General features: G+C 52.5%; 1 long non-coding RNA gene across 1 annotated transcript; it reads left to right on the top strand.

The window, feature by feature from the left end:
* Positions 1-3,870: 3,870 nt before the first annotated feature.
* LOC142028403 (uncharacterized) lies at positions 3,871-11,580 on the top strand. Its single transcript, XR_012649577.1, has 3 exons — positions 3,871-4,084; positions 5,108-5,249; positions 10,228-11,580. It is a non-coding gene; the product is annotated as an uncharacterized LOC142028403 (long non-coding RNA).
* The last annotated feature ends 8,190 nt before the right edge of the window (positions 11,581-19,770 follow it).

Genomic DNA, 19,770 nt, shown 5'->3' with positions numbered 1-19,770 from the left:
CACTGAAGCTCCGGCTGATTTCAGCTGCTTCTCCTTACAAGCTCCAGCTATGTGCAACGGTCTGGGCTTTCCATAAGGTTATCTATCAACTGCTGTCAAAACTGGAGCATTAGGATTAAACATCAGAGTTACACGCCAAGTAAATATCCGTTAGTTTGGGCGATTAATTACTTAACGACTATTCTGAGCGGCGCAGAAAGAAGAGCTGGACTCAAAGAGGGCACGTGGGGTCTGAAAAGCACCTTTCCCCCCCACAGACCATCACAGATGTTGAGTTCGGCCTGCTGCGTGCCGGCCTCCCGAACTTCGGCGTCCGACACAACCAGACCCCCATCTCCGGGGAGGGACCACGCACCCTGCCTGCCCCCCGCTTCCCCCCGCAGCCCCCAACACCCTCCCACCCGCCTGCAAAACCAGCCAAGCCGGCTCCCGCTTTTGGCCCCCACACCAGCTGACTCGGGGCCCATTTGGGAGCCAAAAAACCCGGCTGCTGAGCCTGTTCTCAAGGCCCAAACACGCAGGGCCGGACCTCTGTTTCTGGGCCCAAAGCCGCCCAGCTCGGTCTGTTTCCGAGCCCCCAAATCAGCCACGCGAGCCTGTTGTCAAGCCCCAGGAACAGAAAACTTGTTCTCCATTTCTGACCCTGCAGTGCCCACGGGCGACGCCGAGCGTAGCCACCCCACAGCCCTGCACCCCCGGGGCCCCACACGTAGTTTCGGGGAGTGCTCGGGACCTGCGGAGGGCCCGGCCCCACGCCTCTGCGGGGCAGTCCCAGCACAGGCAGGGCGTCGCTTCACGATTGCCGTTTCAGGCTTTATTTCCCCGCCATCACTGGCACGGCCAGGCCCCCACCCCAACCCCCCCAGCCGAAGCACCCCCACGGGTAGCCGGGCCCAGCCACCCGGAAAACAAGAAAACCAAAGAGGGAACAAGACAGAGACCGTGGGGAAAGGCAAGGAGAAGGACACAGAAACAGAGAGAGCGCGGGAGGGATAGGGAGCAGGACAGAGAGATGGAGCAAGAAAGGAAAAAAGGACGGGAGGCAGAACCAAGGGAAAGAGAGACAAGGACGGGGAGCAGGACAAAGGGACGGAAGAGGGAAAAAAAAATAGCGACGAGCTGCAGGACAGAGATGAAGGGATTCAATAGACACAGGGAGCATGACAGAAGGACAGAGAGGAGACAGACAAAAGGGACAAAGAGCAGGCCAGCATCGGAGGGGAAAAAACCAACTGCGATGGGCAGTGGGAGAGAGATATGGAAAAAAGAAAAAAGTACTGAGGAACAGAAAAAAGAAAGAAGCGACAGCTAGCTGGACAGGGGGACACAGCTAGAAAGGGCGGGAGAGGGAACGGGGCAGAGAAAGACAGACAGAAAAGGTAGCGAAAGAAAGCAAGGCAGAGGGACAGCAAACAGGGCGGGGGGGGAAGGGACAGGGGTCTGGACAGAGATGGAGAAATAAGCAGCAGGGACAGAGAAAAAGAGACAGAAAGAGGGACAGGGAACATGGCAGAGAAGGAAAAATCAGGACAGCGGCAGGACGGAGATCAAAAACTGGGACGGTCCTCAGGACAGAGAGGAATACGAATACGAGCAGGGAGCGGGCCAAAGGGATACAGCGAGAAACGACGGGACAGGAAGCAAGACAGCGCGACAGACAAGAACAATGACAACGAGAGAGAGAGAGAGCGCGCGCGAGAGCGCGCGTGAGAAGCACAGGGGGTTGGGGAATTTAGAAAGAGAGGTATCAGGAGCCCTGCAGAGAGAGGGAGGGTGAATAAAAAAGGGGCAGGAAGCAGCACCAAGGTCACAGAGAGTAAGAGATGAACAGGAAGGAGGACGGGGACAGTGAGATCCAGAATGACAAAAATAAACAGCAACGGCGAGCAAGACAAAGGGATAGAGACAGAAACAGAAAGTAGGAAGAAGAGAGATAGGAAGGCAGGGACACAGAGCGGCACGTACAGGTGCAGAGAGGAAAAGAACACTAGGGGAACAGGCCAGAGAAATTGGGAGGCGGGGAAAGAGGCGGATGCAGATCAGGACAAGGAGATGGAAAAGGAAAAAACAGCGACTGGCTGCAGGACAAAGACGGGGCGGGGGGGGGCGGGGTGGGGAGAGGGAACAGGACAAGAACGCAGAGAGAAAAAGAAAGGGGGGCAGTCGAAGGAAAGTGGGGGGGGGGGGGGGGAGGAAGAGGGAGCCGGACAAGAGAATAGACAGAAGAGGAGAGGTACAGGGAAGCAAAATAAAAATAATAAAAAACAAACAAACAAAAAAAACAAACGTCACAGCAGCAAGAGAAAGCGAGGGGGTCAGGAGAGGGGGAGGGAGGGAGGGACCGGGAGGCACAAGAGGAGCAACAGGGCCCCGGAGGCCCAGGACTCACCAGAGCTCTCGCTCTTGGAGCTGCCAGGAGACCTTGCCAGTTCAGACGCTTCCTTCTCCTTCTCTCCTCCCTTCCTCTTCTGTAACTCCAGTCGCTTGGCTCTCCTCCACATAACGGAACACGCGAGCGTCTCGCGGCTCTTACGAGATGAGGCCTCCTAGACACGTAGCCTCGCTCGCTCGCTCACTACGTGGCCGTACCGCGCTGCTGGTCACGCATACAGACCCTGGCAGCCTGACCTGCTGCGGACTACGAGGAGGGATCCTCCCACACCCAGAGAGGCAGGCTCTCTCTTGCCTGCAGCGGGAAGCAGCTGCCAGCCAGAGGGCCTTCCGTTTCTTCTTCTTTACTTTTCTGTGGCCTCTCCAGCTTCAGCAGCTCCCGTCCACAGCCAGTAAGCGCTCCGCCTGTCCCTCTGTGCTCCCGCGCCGCGAGGAGAGGGAGACCAGGCAGAGACAGCCCACGCGAGCCTGAGGCTGCTGCAGTCAACGGCATCCCCGGGGACGAACGGACAACCGCACTCACAGCGTGGCCTCTGGGAGAGGGAAAGAGGCAGCAGTGACCGTTATTACTGTAGCTCGACCCTGGCCGGAGCCCCTCCTTCCGCAGGGGCTTCCGCAGACGCCGCTCGTTCCCCGCGCCGCTGCTAACGGCACCCACGTTCAGGGAGACTCGAGAACATCGGAGGGCCAGCTTGCTGCCCTCACGACAGGGCTCGGGGGCTGCCTGCGGCTACAGCACAGGCTTCAGGGGAGGGGCTGGAGCTGGGGGCAGCCGCACGGGCCGAGCGGGGCCGGGGGAAGGCGCCGGGGGAGCTCCGGCGACTCGGGGAAGCGCCCGCCGGCCGCGCCTGGGGGGTGCCCGCCTCCGTCCCCTCTTCCCTTCTATCGGCTCTCGGGGAATTGCCCGGCGCTGCCCTGGCCCGGCTCGCCTCCGGCGGACCGGGAGCCTGCCGCGGCGGCCGCTTCGCAGCTTCCCGTCCCGCCAGCGCCCGGCGGCCAGCGGGCAGGAGGCACCCCCCCGCCCCCGCCCCCGCCGGAGGGGATCGCTCGCCTCACCCGCGGTCCCGGCGCTCGCCCGCTGCCGCCCAGACCCGCGCCCTGCGCGCCACCACGCTGCTCGCGGACACCGCGCATGCGCCGGAGGGGCCGCAGCCGACGAGCGAACGCCGGGCTGCCCCACGCGCAGGACGGCGCATGCGCCCGGGACGCGCGTCCGCACGGCTGGTCGGGGAGCAGGTGCAGCGGGAAGCCCGCGGAAAACCACACGAAACCGGCAACGCTCCTGCGTCTGACCTGGTCGGACTCCGGGGGCCGCGGCGGCAGCAAGGACTACGCCGCGCCCGAGAGCCACGCTGCCGCCCGGCCGCCGAGACCGCGAAAACTACAGCTCCCCGCATGCCCCGGGAGGCAGCCTGCCCTGCTGCCTGACCCCGACGGGACGCCGCTTCCGTTTCCGCCCACCCCCACGCCGGCGCAGCCGCAGTTCCCGCCGAGCCCCCAGCGCCGCTCCGGGCAGCTCCGGCGCGCTTTCGCCGCCCGGCTCCGGCACGGCGCGGCGCGGCACCCCCCCGCCCGGCTCCGGCTCCGGGCAGCGGCCGCCGCCGCTCCGTGCGTCCCACACGGACCCCGCCGTCCTCCTCGGGGCTTTCCCCGGAACCCACCGGCCGGCTGCGCAGCCCCGCCACGGGGCCCGGTGAGCACCCCCTCCCGCGCGCGCACGTGGTCCCAGCCGCCCTGCGCCCCCCCCCCCCCCGCGCGCACTTGCTCCCAGCCGCCCTGTGAGCCCACCCCCCCCCCGCGCGCACTTGCTCCCAGCCCCCCTGTGAGCCCCCCCCCCGCGCGCACTTGCTCCCAGCCCCCCTGTGAGCCCACCCCCCCCCGCGCGCACTTGCTCCCAGCCCCCCTGTGAGCCCCCCCCCCGCGCGCACTTCCTCCCAGCCCCCCCGCGCGCACTTGCTCCCAGCCGCCCTGTGAGCCCACCCCCCCCCGCGCGCACTTGCTCCCAGCCGCCCTGTGAGCCCACCCCCCCCCCGCGTGCACGTGGTCCCAGCCGCCCTGTGAGCCCACCCCCCCCCCCGCGCGCACTTGCTCCCAGCCCCCCTGTGAGCCCCCCTCCCGCGCGCACTTGCTCCCAGCCCCCCTGTGAGCCCCCCCCCCGCGCGCACTTGCTCCCAGCCCCCCTGTGAGCCCACCCCCGCGCGCACTTGCTCCCAGCCGCCCTGCGCCCCCCCCGCGCGCACTTGCTCCCAGCACCCCTGTGAGCCCCCCCCCCCGCGCGCACGTGGTCCCAGCCGCCCTGTGAGCCCCCAGGGCTCCCCCCCGGCCTCTGCACCGGCGGCCCCCACCTCCCCCGGGACACCCCCGCCTCCGACGGTCGCCGTCCGAGGGGCGCCCGGCCCCGCTCACCTTCTCCCGAGGGGCAGCCGCAGCCCGGCCACCGCTCCGCTCCTGCCTCGGCTCCCACCGGCCCCTCCCCCGGCAGCCCCCCCTTTCCAGGGAGGGGCCGGCCCCAGCAGCCTCACTGCCCGCACCTGCGGCTCCTCCAGCCCCGGCCCGCAGCTGGGGGACCGAAACCCGGAACAAAACTCCTCAACACCCCTGGGAAGTTAAGCAGCAGGCACTTCCTTGATTGAATGAAAGATGTCAAGAGTCATCTCATTTGGAAGGGGTGTTAACTGGGGTCAAAATACAGATTTTAATACCCATCTTATTTTAGTTCTAAGACTTGGCGATTGCCAGGTATCATCTTTTCGATTTACCCGGGTCCACCAGCGAGGCCACAAGGGAGATTTCTTCCAGAGAGAGGAGAGAGTTATTAAGGCTGAAGTCCACGATTTGCCTTTCTCCTTCATGAAAAGGTGAGTGGATCATATATCATCACTAGTCACCCAAACAGTTAACCCTGAACTTTTCACCTGTCCTTTAATACAGTCAACTCCAAGCTAAATGTTTTCCGTTATTAAGAGGGGACCAAAGATCATGTAAAATATTATTATACTTTCTACAAACACATCCCCATCCGAGAGCTTTAGCTACTAGAGAAAGTCGTTGGAGTTTGGGGTCAGAGGAGCTGCAAGTATAAACCTTCATTCAGCTCTGTTTAGGATGTGTGATTTTTCTCTGGTTGTCTAAACCAGTCTGAATTTCCATAGATGGTCCTGACTCTGGGTGGATGGCTCTAACAAGGATCCTGGAACTCCAGGAAATTCTAAACATCGTTTTATATTTTAAATATGATCCCAAGTTCCTTCCTGCACTTGTCTCTACGGTTTTGGCAACTGACAGCCCCAACGGGTGCCTGTACAAGTTTCTCCCGACGGGCGAGTAAATTAATTCTTTTGTCCATGAGGTGGATGGTTTGGTAATGTTATAATTCACAACGCTCTAATTCCTTCTTTCAAATTTAAAAAAAATAATTGCCTTTTAAATCCATCCCATTTAATTTGCTAAAATGATTCTCATTGTTCTGCATCTTTTCTCAAGTTTTGGTTAAATTCAATGTCAGTATTCTCCACGGAACTAGATTTTCATCTGACTTTGGAATCGAAAGGCAGGCTGTTACTGAGGTTCAATTTTGTGTCTTTACAAAACTTTGAATCAGTTACAAAACTAGATTTTTGTTTTTTTAAACCAAATTACAAAAACGGTTAATATCAAGATTAACACAGCTCAAACAATAATTGTTTCATTTTGTTTATCTCATGTTTGGAACCCCTCAAAAAAAAAATACATACACCCTGTAAACACACAAAAAGATTATTGCCCTCGACAATATTCCTAATAGCAACCCCAATATTATAAACTTTACACAACTGTTTTCCCAAATAGATAATGTGAAACTTACTTATAGATTTTCAGTTTTAAAGGGCCAGTTTCTTTAGACTTCCAATTTCCTGTTGGTGCTTTCTTTATTCTTGAATAATGAAGTCAAGGTTCTTCTCCCAGACCTTTACCGCTATAAGGGTTGTTAAAATGACTCGATACGGTCCTTTCCACTTCTCCGTGATTTTATATATATTCAATCTAATCTCCTGGTCGGAAGGGATGCGCTGCTACGTCCAATTCTAAGGGTCCAGCTGTGGAGACATACTGACAAAGTTCCTGAAAAGAATTGCTTAAAGAAATCATAACACCTTTTAAAAACCTATCTCCAAAGGCACTCAAGATGCTCAGAACATAGGACTCTTGATATGGTCTTTCATACAACATTTCATAATGACTTAAATTTTCTTTCTCTTCTGGCTGTACTCTGATTCTTAATAGAGCCACGGGTAATGCTTTAACCCATGTGAGGAGTGAGGTTTCCTGACAAATTTTACTCGACTGTTGCTTAAGGGTATAGTTCATTCTCCCTCTCTCTCTTTTTTTTTTTTTTTTCCCCACTTGCTTGTGGTCTATGTGGGGTGTGATAGTCTCATACTATAGATAATACTTTGCTCAGCTTGTCTCATAATCTTTGCTATAAAATGAGGGCCATTGTCAGATGACATTCTTACAGGCACCCCACATTTTGGTATTATCTCTTTGAGCAAGACTTTGAGTACTTCCCTTGCTTTCTCGGTGCGACAAGGGAAAGCCTCGGGCCACCCAGTAAAGATATCAACTAAAACTAGGATAGATCCTTCTTTTCAAGGCAATTCTATAAAGTCAATTTGCTAATATTCTCCTAAAAAATTTCCTTATTTCATAATCCCAAAGATGATCTTATTACTGATTGGGGGACATTTTTATATATAAATTTCACATCCGCTTCTAATTGTTTAAACAATCTTTGTCGTATTTCACTTTCTGTTCCCCGATATACTTTGTGATGTTCAGCTCGGGCAATTTCTCTTATTATTGTGGGTGGGACTATTATTTGACCTGTCGGTGTTACAGCCTAGCCTGTTTCATTTTGTTAGCCTGCAATCTAATAATTAATTCTTCATCTTTTTCGTTATAATTTGGAGTTTCTTTAGGCAATTTTATACTTTTCTCTGGAACTAGTGCTAGGATGCCTTTTTCCGCAGCCTCTTTAGCAGCTTTATCGGCCAGTCGGTTACCTGCGTTCGGACCGGTCTTACGTAACTGATGTGCTTTACAGTGCATTATCGTGACTGCTGTTGGTTTTTGAATGGTTTCTAACAATTTCAGTATTTGTTCTGCGTGCTGAATGGTGGTTCCTTGCGCAGATAACGGTCCTCTTTCTCTCCGTATCGCTCCATGCGCACGTGCTACTCCAAAAGCATACTTTGAGTCTGTCCAAGTGTTGACTCGCTTTCCTTGACTTAGTTCCAGAGCTCGAATGAGAGCTATCAATTCAGCCTTTTGGGCAGATATCGTCGAAGGCAAAGTTGGCAACACAATTACCTCCTCAGTAGTTATTGTCTATCTTGATAAACGTTTTCCTTCACAGATGGAACCGCTTCCGTCGGCATGTAGTTCCCAATCTGTTTCTTCTAGCGGCACATCTCAGAGATCCAGTCAGCTGGAGTAAACTCTTTCGATTGTCTGCAAGCAGTCACGTTCCAGTTCTCCTCCTTTAACTTGGTCAGTTGTTGAAAACGCAACAGGGTTAGCGGTGGTAGTAGTGTTTAGGTAAACATCATCTTGTTCCAGCAACACCACTTGGTATTTCAGCATCCTGCTAGGGGATACCCAATGCCCCCCTTTCTGTTTTAGCACAACAGTCATCATATGGGAAACGTACAGTAATCCTTTGTCCTCTAATCCTTTGTCCTCAGGTGAACTTACGAGCTTCCTGGATCAGTAGCACAGTTGCAGCGACGGCTCTCGGACGACCAGAGCATCCCAGACTCACATTACCTAATCGCTTCGAGAAGTAGGCCACAGCTCGCCCACTTGGCCCTACATATTGGGCCAGGATACCCAGAGCTATACCTCTTCTTTCACGAGCAAAAAGTTCAAGTGTCTTCTTTGTGAGATCTGGCAGGCCTAGGGCTGGCACCCCTATTACAGCCTGTTTCAGTTCTTGGAAAGTAGCTTTCTCGGCATCGGTCCAATCCGTTGTTTGAGGTTTTGAGCTGCTCCTATAAAGGTCGGGCCAGCAAGCCACAATTTATCATCTACAGGTGACACCACTCGACCATTCCCGGAAACGCTCGTCATTAATTTTTTTCGTCTTAGGTTCGGGGAGACGACAAATTGCCTCTTTTCTCTCAGTTCCCCATTGTCTCTGTCCTTTTAGGATTTTAAAACTCATTTACATAAGTTTCTTCTTTCTGGGTTATTTGGGGTTTTTTTCTTTTGACACTCGATATCCACTGATTCCCCAAAAGTTCAAAAAGTTAATAGTTAACTTTGTGCATTGTTCTTCCGTCTCAGCTACAATTAACAGATCATCCATATATTTCGGCAAGATTTCTTGATTATTTTCTTTCTTCCAAATCTCTAATTCTCGTGCCAATTGATTTCCAAAAATGGTAAGACTATTCTTAAAGCCTTGAGGCAAGACTGTCCACGTATATTGTGTTTTTCTCCCAGTCTCAGGATTTTCCCATTCCAAAGCAAAAACCTCTTGACTACCGGGATCCAAGGGAATACGGAAAAAAGCATCTTTTCGGTCTAACACTGTGAACCATTCTTGTTTCTCCATTAGGGTTGCTAACAAAGTATAAGGATTTGCTAGTACCGGATGAATATCTTGTACTATTTGATTTATTGCTCTGAGGAGGTCTTGAACTAATCTACCATCTTTTTCATTAGCCTTTTAACAGGCAAGATCGGGGTGTTATATCTGGATTCACATTCTGTTAACAATTTGTATCTTAAAAACGTTTGTATTACCATTACTAACCCTTTCCGACTTTCCGGTCTTAGGGGGTATTGTTTAATTCTTACCGGATTCGATCCTGGCTTTAAATCAACTCTCACAGGTTCTGCTTTTTGGATTTACCGGGAACTTCCCAGTCCAGACGATTGGAATTACAGCATTAGACTTTGACTGGTATAATCTTCTGCTTTCGCTAACCATCCTGTTAACAACAAAGCCACTGCTTCGATACGTTTAGTTTCGTTTCTGGAATTGAAGTTTTAATCTCTCCATTTTTTAATTTAACTTCTGCCTCTAAGTTCTCAAATAGATCTCTCCTTAACAGGGTTTTAGGAGAATCTGGCACATACAAAAACTGCTGAGTGACCCATTGCTTTCCTAATTTCATTGTTAAAGATTTAAAGAAGGGTCTAGTTTCTCGTTCACTTGTTGCACCGACACGACCAATTTCTTCAAAACTTAACTCTCCCTCTAAGGTATTTAAAACTGAAAAGGTGACTCTAGTGTCAATTCAAATTCAGTTTTCTGTTCTCCCGGTTTAGCTGTAACCAGAGGTTCTGCTGGGAGACTCCCCTCCGGTCCCCGTCAGATACGTTCACTTAAAAAGAACAAATCTACCTATGGCACTTTATTCCATTTACTCTCTCTCCTACAAAACAACAGTAATTGCAATATAGTATTGTAACTCAAAGTTCTGTTTGTTTACCATTTTTCCTGCAATTCACCCCAATGTGCCAATAAATGTCCCAACGGTGATGGTTTTGGTAACTTTTCATCAGCGGTTCTATTTCCTGCACTCTTATTCTTAAACAATTTTGCTAATGCCTTTATACTTCTATACATTCAAATACCAAATACCAAACAAATGCAAATGACAGTTGTCCCAAATAATACACAAAGTCCAACCCAGCAATAGCTTTCGCTTATGACTTACGGGCAGACGCCTAGGCTTCCACTGCAGACGGGGACCCTCCAAGCCCCAACCCTGCGAAGCTTTCGCCGCGCCTCACGGGCAGGCTTTCCAAACAAATTCCAAAGAAGCGGCGCCTTACCTTTTTTTCCAGGGAACGCTGCGAGGAGCTTTGCGAGTCGAGGGTGACGGTTCTCCCCGAGAATACCTCGGTGCCGTCCGGAGTTCGATCGACACTCGATCTCGTCCAGTCTCACTCGCAAGGTCCCATCTGGGTCGCCAAAACCGTTCCCGAAATCCGGAATAAAACTCCTTAACACCAACCTGAAGTTAAGAAGCGGGCACTTTGTTTATCGCAGCGCTGGGGACGCGGGGGATCGCTCCTCCAAAGGCGTGTCCCGCTTAGTATCAAAATCCATCAGTTTTTGCAGACTTTTCCTGTCAGGTCATTGTTACCTAAGCTCCTTCCGTAAAAATGCATACTATGCTCGTTCTTAAATTTAACCTTTATAATGATCGGTCCTTTGATTATATAACCTTATCAATATTCTTATTTAAAAACAATCATTGGTCAGTTACACTTAGCTCTGCTGACTGGCATCTTCGATCCTCAAATCGAGATGGGAAGGGTAAGGGGGTTTCCAAGCAGCAAACTGGCGTCCACGACGGTTTCCTTAGTTTCCTGAAACAGAAGGTAGGAGAACCAGTAACTTCCTGGTGAGGTTTCTAGGGTTAGCTCTTTCAAACTTTAACAATATTAAGGTTCCTAGAGTCACGCGTAACACAGCTCCTCCTAAAGTTTCTATGGCTACGTTTCAAACTTAACGATCCTATACGTTATGCTTCACAATTTTACTTCTTAATCAAACCTAACTCTTCTATGTGATTAAATTTTGATTTCTTTACCGGAATATTTGCAACAGCTGGAGCCCAGCAGGAACAGGGGGGACACGGCCCGACCCCCCCAGCGCCTCACCTCCTCCTCCCCTGGGCTCCCTCACGGCCCCTCCACTCGTGCAAAGGGAGCGCAAACGCAGCCCGGAGGGCAAAGGGGACGGGCGGCCAGCGTTTATTCAGTCAGTCGCGTGCCTATCGAGTCCTGCCAGCGAGTCTGCTCCGGGGCTCGGGGCGCCCCCCGGCGCTCCCTCTGCCCCTCGGACACCTCTGGTAGCCTATTTCCATACATTCTGTATGGCACGTCTAAATATTGGGATGGTTTTAATATTTTGTACCAGCTGTGGAAACTGGTTTGCTGCTAGGTGACTGCAAAAGTGAGATTTGGTAAATAATTATTAGAAATCTTATACTAACACTACGATTGAAACAATAGACAAAAGTATAGCCAAGCAATTAACTAGCAGAGGTAGGTACTCCTAAGTTTTGCAGTTCTTTGCTCTTATGACTAGATGTTCCTGTACGCTGGATGAGAACAATGCTGAAACTGACCATGCGTGATTGAACCTGCGTTAAGCTTCAAGATCAAAGAACAAGGACAAGAATAAAGACTTCGAGGACAGCCAGCAAGAACTTCAGATGGGTCGGTGGCTGCAAAAGCAGCCCTTCGTCTCAAATGGATCCTTCATTGCACGTGATCGGACGTAGGCAGTACTCTGATAATCGGTTGCCGTCGTTTTTATGTATATGTATACTAATCTGATTAACATGCAATTAGTTATTCTGTATAACCTGTTTGTGCTAAAGCTGTGGCATGCACGCTAGGTGGAACTATCCCCCGTGCATCCAGCGCTGCAATGAAGAATGCCTGCTTTCTAAAACTCCAAAACGAGTCTTAGGGAGTTTCTTCGACTGGCTTTTCAGTATCAGGGGTACAAGGGAGGAAAGGAGAAAAAAAAAAAAAAAAAGGCAGCGGTGCGGGAAAGAGAGGGGACCAGGGGAAGGGGGAGGGAGGGACCAGAACGCGGAAGAGGGGAGACAGGGCCCCGAGGGCCCGGGGCTCACCGCAGCTCTTGGCACTGCCAGGAGAATTTGCCAGTTCAGACGCTTCTTTCTGCTCCTCTCCCGCTCCCCCCCTCTTCTGTAACTCCGGCGGCGCGGCCGTCCTCCCCCTAGGAGAACACGCGTCTCATAGGTCTTGCAAGACCTCCTAGGCACGGAGCCTCGCTCGCTCGCACGCTACGTGGCCGTACCGCACCGTCGGTGCTGCATCCGGACCCTGCGGTGCACCTCGGCGGTCTGACCTGCTGCGGACTACGAAGAGGGATCCTTCCACACGCGGAGAGGCAGGCTCTCTCTTGCCTGCAGCGGGAGGCAGCTGCCGGCCGGCCAGCCTTCCATTTCTTCTTCTCTACCTTTCTGTGGCCTCTCCAGCTTCAGCCGCAGCAGCTCCTGCCCGCAGCGGGTAAGCGCCCCGCCTGTCCCTTTGCGCTCCCGCGCCGCGAGGAGAGGGAGGCCGGGCAGAGACAGCCCGTGCGAGCTTTCCTTGCCGGCGGCGTTTCCTTACCGGGAGGAAGCAACGAGCGCGGCGGCACCTCCCGCCGGTGCCGCATTGCCGTTACCGTCGGACGGCACGTGCAGGACCGGGGCAGCCCCGCGCACTCGCAGCCTCCGAGCTGCAGTACCGAACATTGGTCGCGGGGTGGCAGCGGCGAGCGCTTGGCACAACGCGCCAGCGCGCATGGGCGGCACCCCAGCTGCAGTACCGAAGTCTGTTCAACAGGCGGCGGAAGAGAGCGCTGGCGAAACGCGCCGCCACCGCGCATGCGCGGCTCCGCGCTGCTGTACCGCGTTTCGGTTGCTAGGCAACAGCAGGAGGGCGGCAAAAGGCGCCACCGCGCATGCGCGGCTCCCGACAGCCAGGGCCCCGTTTTGGTTGCCAGGCAACAGCAGGAGCGCCGTCAACCGCGCCGCCGCGCATGCGCGGTTGCCGAGGCGCCGTGTCGTGCTTTCGTTGCCTGGCAACAGCGGCGAGCGCCGTAAAAGCCGCAGCGCGCATGCGCCCTTGCCGAGCTGCCGTAACGCGTTTCGGTTGCTAGGCAACAGGAGCGGGCCGTAAACCGCGCCGCCGCGCATGCGCGATAGCGAGGCGTCGTGTCGCGCTCCGGTTGCCAGGCAACAGGGGCCAGCACCGTAAAAGCCGAACCGCGCATGCGCGGTTGCCGAGCAGCCGTAAAGCGCTCCGGTTGCTAGGCAACAGCAGGCGCGCCGTAAACCGCGCCGCCGCGCATGCGCGGTTGCCGAGGCGTCGCGTCGCGTCTTGGTTGCCAGGCAACAGCGGCGAGCGCCGTAAAAGCCGCAGCGCGCATGCGCCCTTGCCGAGCTGCCGTAACGCGTTTCGGCTGCTAGGCAACAGGAGCGGGCCGTAAACCGCGCCGCCGCGCATGCGCGATTGCCGAGGCGTCATGTCGCGGCTCGCTGCCAGGCAACAGGGGCCAGCACCGTAAAAGTCGAACCACGCATGCGCGGTTGCCGAGCAGCCGTAAAGCCCCTCCACCGCCCGGCAACGGCTGGACACACACACACCCCCCCCCCCCCCCAACCGACGCACGCCACCGCGCATGCGCCCCTCCCCAACGCCACTTCCCACCTTCGGTCACCGGACAGCAGCATCCGCATCCCCGTAACGATCCTCTTCGGAGCATCAGCTGGATGAGGGACGACTGACAGCTCAGACCAGTAGAGACCAGACACAGGCGGCAACTACTTACTGGGGGCACAGGGCTTACGTTGCCCTGCCCTTTCCCCACTCGCAGCCCGGGCAGTCATCTTCAGCGCCTCCGTTCCAAAAAGCACCCGAGTGGCTGGAGCGTTTACAGCAGTCAAGTGCAAAGAACAGACCATTCGGGTGGTCGCTTCTGCCCCTGCCCTCCCCACCCCATTATCTAGAGAGGAGAAGCAGCACAGGGAACCTGCAAATGGGGGGGGAAGGGGGGGGGGGGCGTCCCCTGGAGCAAGCCCCAGGGACTGCTGTATCCCTCTGCATGTGGCATCAGGGTTGCGGGAGTGACAGCAGCCAGCCAACAGATGCTGGCGAGAGATTTAAAAAAAAAAATAACGCCTGGTTCCGGTGACAGCCTGAAGGCAGGCCACAAGAGACCCAAAGCTGCTCTGTGCCAGAGGGGCAGCTCTGTCCAGCAGGAAACGCCGCGTCCCAGCGCACCAGATGCCCACCTGCAAGCGAGCGATACCCTGGCGACCCTGGGGCTCGGTTGGGGTGGGCGCACCTTTCCTCACCTCTGAGCCATCAGAACTCTGCTCTCCCAATCCTGCACGCACGCAAGGCTTCTTGTGCGGGGCTCGTCTCTTATCGAAGAGACGCTGCACGGTGTTACTTACCGCCCCGCCCTCCGGCGTGCAAAGGAATCAGCCGTGAAGCAGGGATAGCAAAGAGGCCTGTCGGGATATTAGTAGTCCTCAGCAGATGACCGCAGAGCCCTCGAGGTTCCATCTTTGCTCCCTACAGGAGCGCGGCTCCGCACTCCTTGCCGCTCCCGCCGGCAAGCGACACAATTGCCCTTTGCTGCCTGCAACAGGCAGTACCTGCACGGCCCCAGTACTGCCGCTTACAGAGCGAGAGGCGCTCGCTAGAAAGCGGCAATGAAGAACAAGGACGGCCCGTCAAGATGGCAGGAGGAACATAGAGAGCCTCCAGCATTAGCCAGGCAGGGCTTGCAACTCACCTCGTGTCGTGGTTTAACGCCAGCCAGCAACAAAGCCCCACGCGACCGCTCACTCGCTCCCCCGCCCCCAGTGGGACGGGGCGACAATCGGAAGGGCGAAAGTGAGAAAACTCGTGGCTTGAAACGAAAACAGTCTAATCATTTAAAAGAAACAACAACAACAACAACAACTTGTAAGGAAAAGAAGAAAAAAAAATGACAGAGAATGGGGTGCAGGCAGCATGCCAGGGGTCTGGAGCCTGACGGATGATGGGGAGCGGGGGGTGGAATATGGAGGAGGGAAAGGAAGCGGGGGGGGGACGGGGGGGATGGGACAGGAGATAGAAGAGCAGGGGATGCGGGGGGAAACAACTCGCGTGGGTTAAAAACTCGAATGGGTGAAGGGGGAGGGCTGGAGCAGCAGGGGGCATATATGGGGGAGAAACACACGCCGGGGAGAGGGTAGGTGAGGGTACAGAGGTGCATGGGGGGACACGGGGGGGATGACCTACCCCAGGGAGTCCACCCAGGATGATCCACAGCAGGTAACTCACCTGGGATAACCCGCAACAGAGCATCCACACCAGATCATCCACACTGGGAGGACCCCCAGCAACGCCCCTCAAACTGCTTGTGCTTCACCCCCAATCTTCCCCAAACTGGGGAGTTTTTTGCTTTTTCAAAATACTCAGTTTGGGGTGTGTTTCAGTGCTTTTCCACAACATAAAAAGGGGTGATCTTTCGGTTGTGGGTTTGTGCATGAAAATGGGGTGGGTTTTTTGCTTTCCAGCTGCACCAATCCAGGAGGATTTGGCTTTCCCAGGAGTCCCAAAGTCGTTTGTTTTTTCCCGTTGCAGACCCAGAATCAGGGGGTTTGGGGTTGTCCTGGTTTCAGCTGGAATAAAGTTCATTTTCTGCCGAGTAGCTGGTACAGGGCCATTTTGGATTTAGGGCGAGAATAACGTTGACAACACCCCGATGCTGTAGTTGTTGCTAAGCAGTGTTTATACTAAGTCAGGGACCTTCCATCTCCTCATACCGCCCTGCCAGCAGAGGCTGGGGGCGCACAAGAAGAGTCGCTGAGCTAAAGCAGGATTCCAGGTAAACAGGTCAGCTCGAAATACACCGCCTCCTTTAAAAGTTAAGAGCGACTGGAACACTTAAGATCAGCATTTAGGCTAATCGATACCATTTTGAACACCTTCTTAGCATACAAGTAAACACTCTCGCCGGTGTTGGAAAACGTCTCCTCCCTTCCTTACAGCACCGCTGCAGGGAGATAACCCTGGGAGGCTGCGGGACGAGGTCATACGCAATCAGAATCTACGCTTACGGATCCACCACAACAGCTACAGCCCTTGCGCTGCTGCTGCTGCTGCTTTGCATCTCGCTCGTTTGGTGAATAAAGCTGAAAGTGAAGTGGAAAACTCCAAAGACCAAAAGGAAAAATAAAGAATAAATCTCAATCATTCACTTTACACTAAAAAGGCGTGCCCATGTTTATATACGTCCAATAAAAATACTTATACTGTAAAAGTATTTGATTTTCCTTTCCCATTACCTTAACTTGCACAGCTCTGAATACATACCATTAAATTATCTCTCTCCAAAGTACACAGTTATAATGGGACTAGCGGTTTTTGTGCGTGTTACAGAACGCGGAGGGACACCTGGCCAGCTGAGCTGCCCAAGAGAGGTGCTACTGAACCGCCAGGGAAACGCACCATTGAAAGCCAGACAGAAAGAAAGTACTTCAGAGCACTCCGTCAAAACATCAGGAAAAAAAACCCATAACATTCAGTTGCCTCTCTTTTTAAACGTTTAGAAAAATACCTAACTGCTTACATACACCTAACAAATCATATACTACAGCTATTTGGCAGTTAGTTTAAACAATGCAAGTCAATTTGTAAAATCCCCAGTGCTGCAATACCTCAGACCACCAAAAAGGACTGGCGGGTTTCCTAATGCTTTTGGCAGTACTGAAGCATGCAGAGCAACACGTTTTCATGTTATCTCGACTGTTACAACTGAGAAACCAAAGACCAGTGATGCCATCAACTTTAGGAAGATGGGCTGTGCTTGGGTCTTTGGAAGGAAATTGACTTTTTTTTTTTTTTTCTTTTTTTAAAAGAGAGTGAAAAGTCTCGTTACTGATGACTTCTACTGTCAAGTCGATCACCTCTGAAGATCCACTCTGATGGGAAGTTCCTAAAACAAAATTTCTTTGAGAGAGAAAGACTTCCATTTTGGAAAATCTCTTTCCAACTGAAGTCAAAATTACACACTGTAGGTTAAAGGACAAAATACATTACTGAAGCAGTAACTCATCAAAAACACCTCAGGACTCACTGTCACTAGTTACAAGGCTGCTAACGCTTCCTGGGAAAGCCTGGAAAACACACAGATGCGACGCCCGTTTTGTCCTGTTTTGTCCACGTCTCTTCTTTGACCTTGATTGCTTTTAGTACAGATGCTAATTATCTCCGTAACGTTTTTGACTACTACTGTAAGATATTTAAAAAAAAATCATTGACTGTAAAAGCATAAAGCTTTTATCATGAAAACAAAGTCTGTTTCTTCTGAACAGCTGAACTCCTACGAACAGTTCCTTCCCTCTTTTAGGACAAAATTATTTTCACAGTATCATTTACTAGCAAGCACACAGCAACAGAAGATTATGCTTTCAGGAAGAGAAAATAAACTGCGGGAAGTAAACTTTGTATAGGTGTAACACGCTCCGGAACAGAACTTATTTTTAGTATTTCTGTTAAAATATTTCACGTAAAAAAAAGTAGAAGGAGAGTTGGCACACTCTCAACGTTAAAGTCCGTACCGCAAGTACCTTTGGAAAAATGCAGACACATATCGTAGGCGTACCTTGTACTTGCAGGCCACTACGGAATCTTTCCATCTGTCTCGTACCGTCACGGCAGAAGAAAGGGCAACCACGGCGAAACGGTGCCGGCTGGCATCCAGCTGAGAGAAGAAAAAAAAACATTAGCACAAAGCTGGGTAGGAACCCAAAGCTGCCCTTTTTTTTTTTTTGTGAAGGTTTGTGAAGACAGTACGACTGAGCGGAGGAAGAAGTATTTTTGCGTCATCTTCGGTACAGTTGTTGACGCAGGCCACTAGAGCTTTTGCATTTTTCAGACAAACGTGCCCTTTTTTTTTCCCTTTCTTTTTTGACTCATCGGCAACTTTACTTTCACTAGAACTCGCTTTCCTAGATACACGCAGGTGACAGACATGGAGACCTACCTACATTTTCTCAAGCCTTAGTATAGCCAAGGCTTCATCACCCTATACGTCCCAAGTTGAGTATTTTTGCTAAAGAGCACAGCAACACCTCTGTCCTTGTGAACTGCCTCGTTGCAAAAAAAGGAATCATTTTTTCCAGGCCGTTGCTCCGAACGGGCAAGATCTTTTAAAACCGCAGTTGTGCCACCAAACCCGCTCAGGGTCCCTCCTAGCTTTTGACCGCCCTGAGATTTAACAGGCACACGCTCCATTCCATCTTCCAACAGCAAAAATACGCTAACGCTCTCGGACCCAGAGCGCGACCCTACGGATGTCCACGCACACAGCCTGCCGTTTTGATGAGGAGCCACCCAGCATCCCTGCGAGCACAGCTGCACGCGCCAGATCGGTTTCCCCTACGCCGCGAGTTACCGGTTTCGGTGAACGTAGTTTCTGACGCTTTAAACTGAAAACCGTATCTCGACACTTCGCCACAGCAGAAACGACCCATCGCTAGAACGCTACAAAAACGCAGTAACACCAATTGCAAACCCACAGCAGCAACAGCTCCAGAAATATTTAGACCAGGAACAAGGGAGAAAAATAAAACAGCTTCATCTCACGCACAGGGGAGCGGCAGGCAGAGAAAAGGGTCGGCATTCTGAGCCCTTACAGAAAACGGGCATTCTCCTTCCGTTCCTCAGCCCGTCCGTGAAGGTCTAAATACCGCAACACTACTACGGCAACGTCGAGAGTAGGGAACAGCAGCCCTGCCGCCGGACTTGCCGCTGACCCGTGCTATTTACGTAGCAGGACGCGTAAGCAGAGGGACGCGTTTTGCCACACACAGCCCTGAACTTCCTGAAAATTTACGTTTACCAAAAAAGCCATTTGGAACATATTGCCAAACAACATTCGGCAAGAAAGCTTTGATGCGTTTGACACACGCAAGTTTTTGGTCACTTGCTATTTGCTTCCTGTTGCTGCTGCTGTTCTTCCTTCAGAAATCCTACTCGTCGCCAAGTTACTCACTGCTGGTTCAAGCATTTGCCTTCCTGGTATTACCAGCACATTCACAGAGGCAAGTAACTTAATTGCTCTTCTACAATTATCCAAACGACAATTACAGCCATGAAAGAGAAGGAGAGGTCAGGCAGCAGAAGAGCTCTGCAGGCTGGCACCAGTCAATATTGCACTCTCTAAAAACAAACAACAACAAAACAAAACCGTGACCCTGTATCCTTCTTTTTTTTCTTTTTTTTTTTCCTTCTTCTTTCAGAGCTCATCCCTGCCTCAGCATTTTGTCTTGTCAGAGCACGAAGCGCAGGTGATCCGTACCCTGATGACTTCTGCGTGTGATGAATGCCTGTTCAGAAATAGTCCAGACCTGCAAGACTGGTGTCATTTCTATGGTTTTAATCATCATAACTCACATTTTATTTACTCACGCATTTGTGAGGAAACTAATTAACTCTTAGACACCGCCTCTCCTTTTTCGGGGGGGGTGGGGGTGGAAATGTGTTAGAGACTGAAAAACATTACAATTCAGAGCTCCCAACCACGAGGGAGCGGTGGAGAAATCAATGAAAGCAAAGACCAACAGCAGCAACATCAACTGGAAGTTGGCTTTCATTCCGATCACGTACTTAAGCGACTCTCCTTGCAAGTCTATGCCTCGGTCCCAGGAATGACTAGTCCCTTTTTGGAAGGACAAACTTTTTCACTTAAAAGTCCTAGACTGAAGACTCCGCTGAACGGAATGGGGATTGTCCCACGGGACAACATGCCGTCAACACTCTTAATGGGGAAGGAAAAAAAAAAAAACCCAAATAAAAATCAAG

The sequence above is a fragment of the Buteo buteo genome, unplaced genomic scaffold (genome assembly GCF_964188355.1).
Source record: "Buteo buteo unplaced genomic scaffold, bButBut1.hap1.1 HAP1_SCAFFOLD_340, whole genome shotgun sequence".
NCBI lineage: Eukaryota > Metazoa > Chordata > Aves > Accipitriformes > Accipitridae > Buteo > Buteo buteo.
This window is presented reverse-complemented; position numbering and strand designations above follow the sequence as displayed.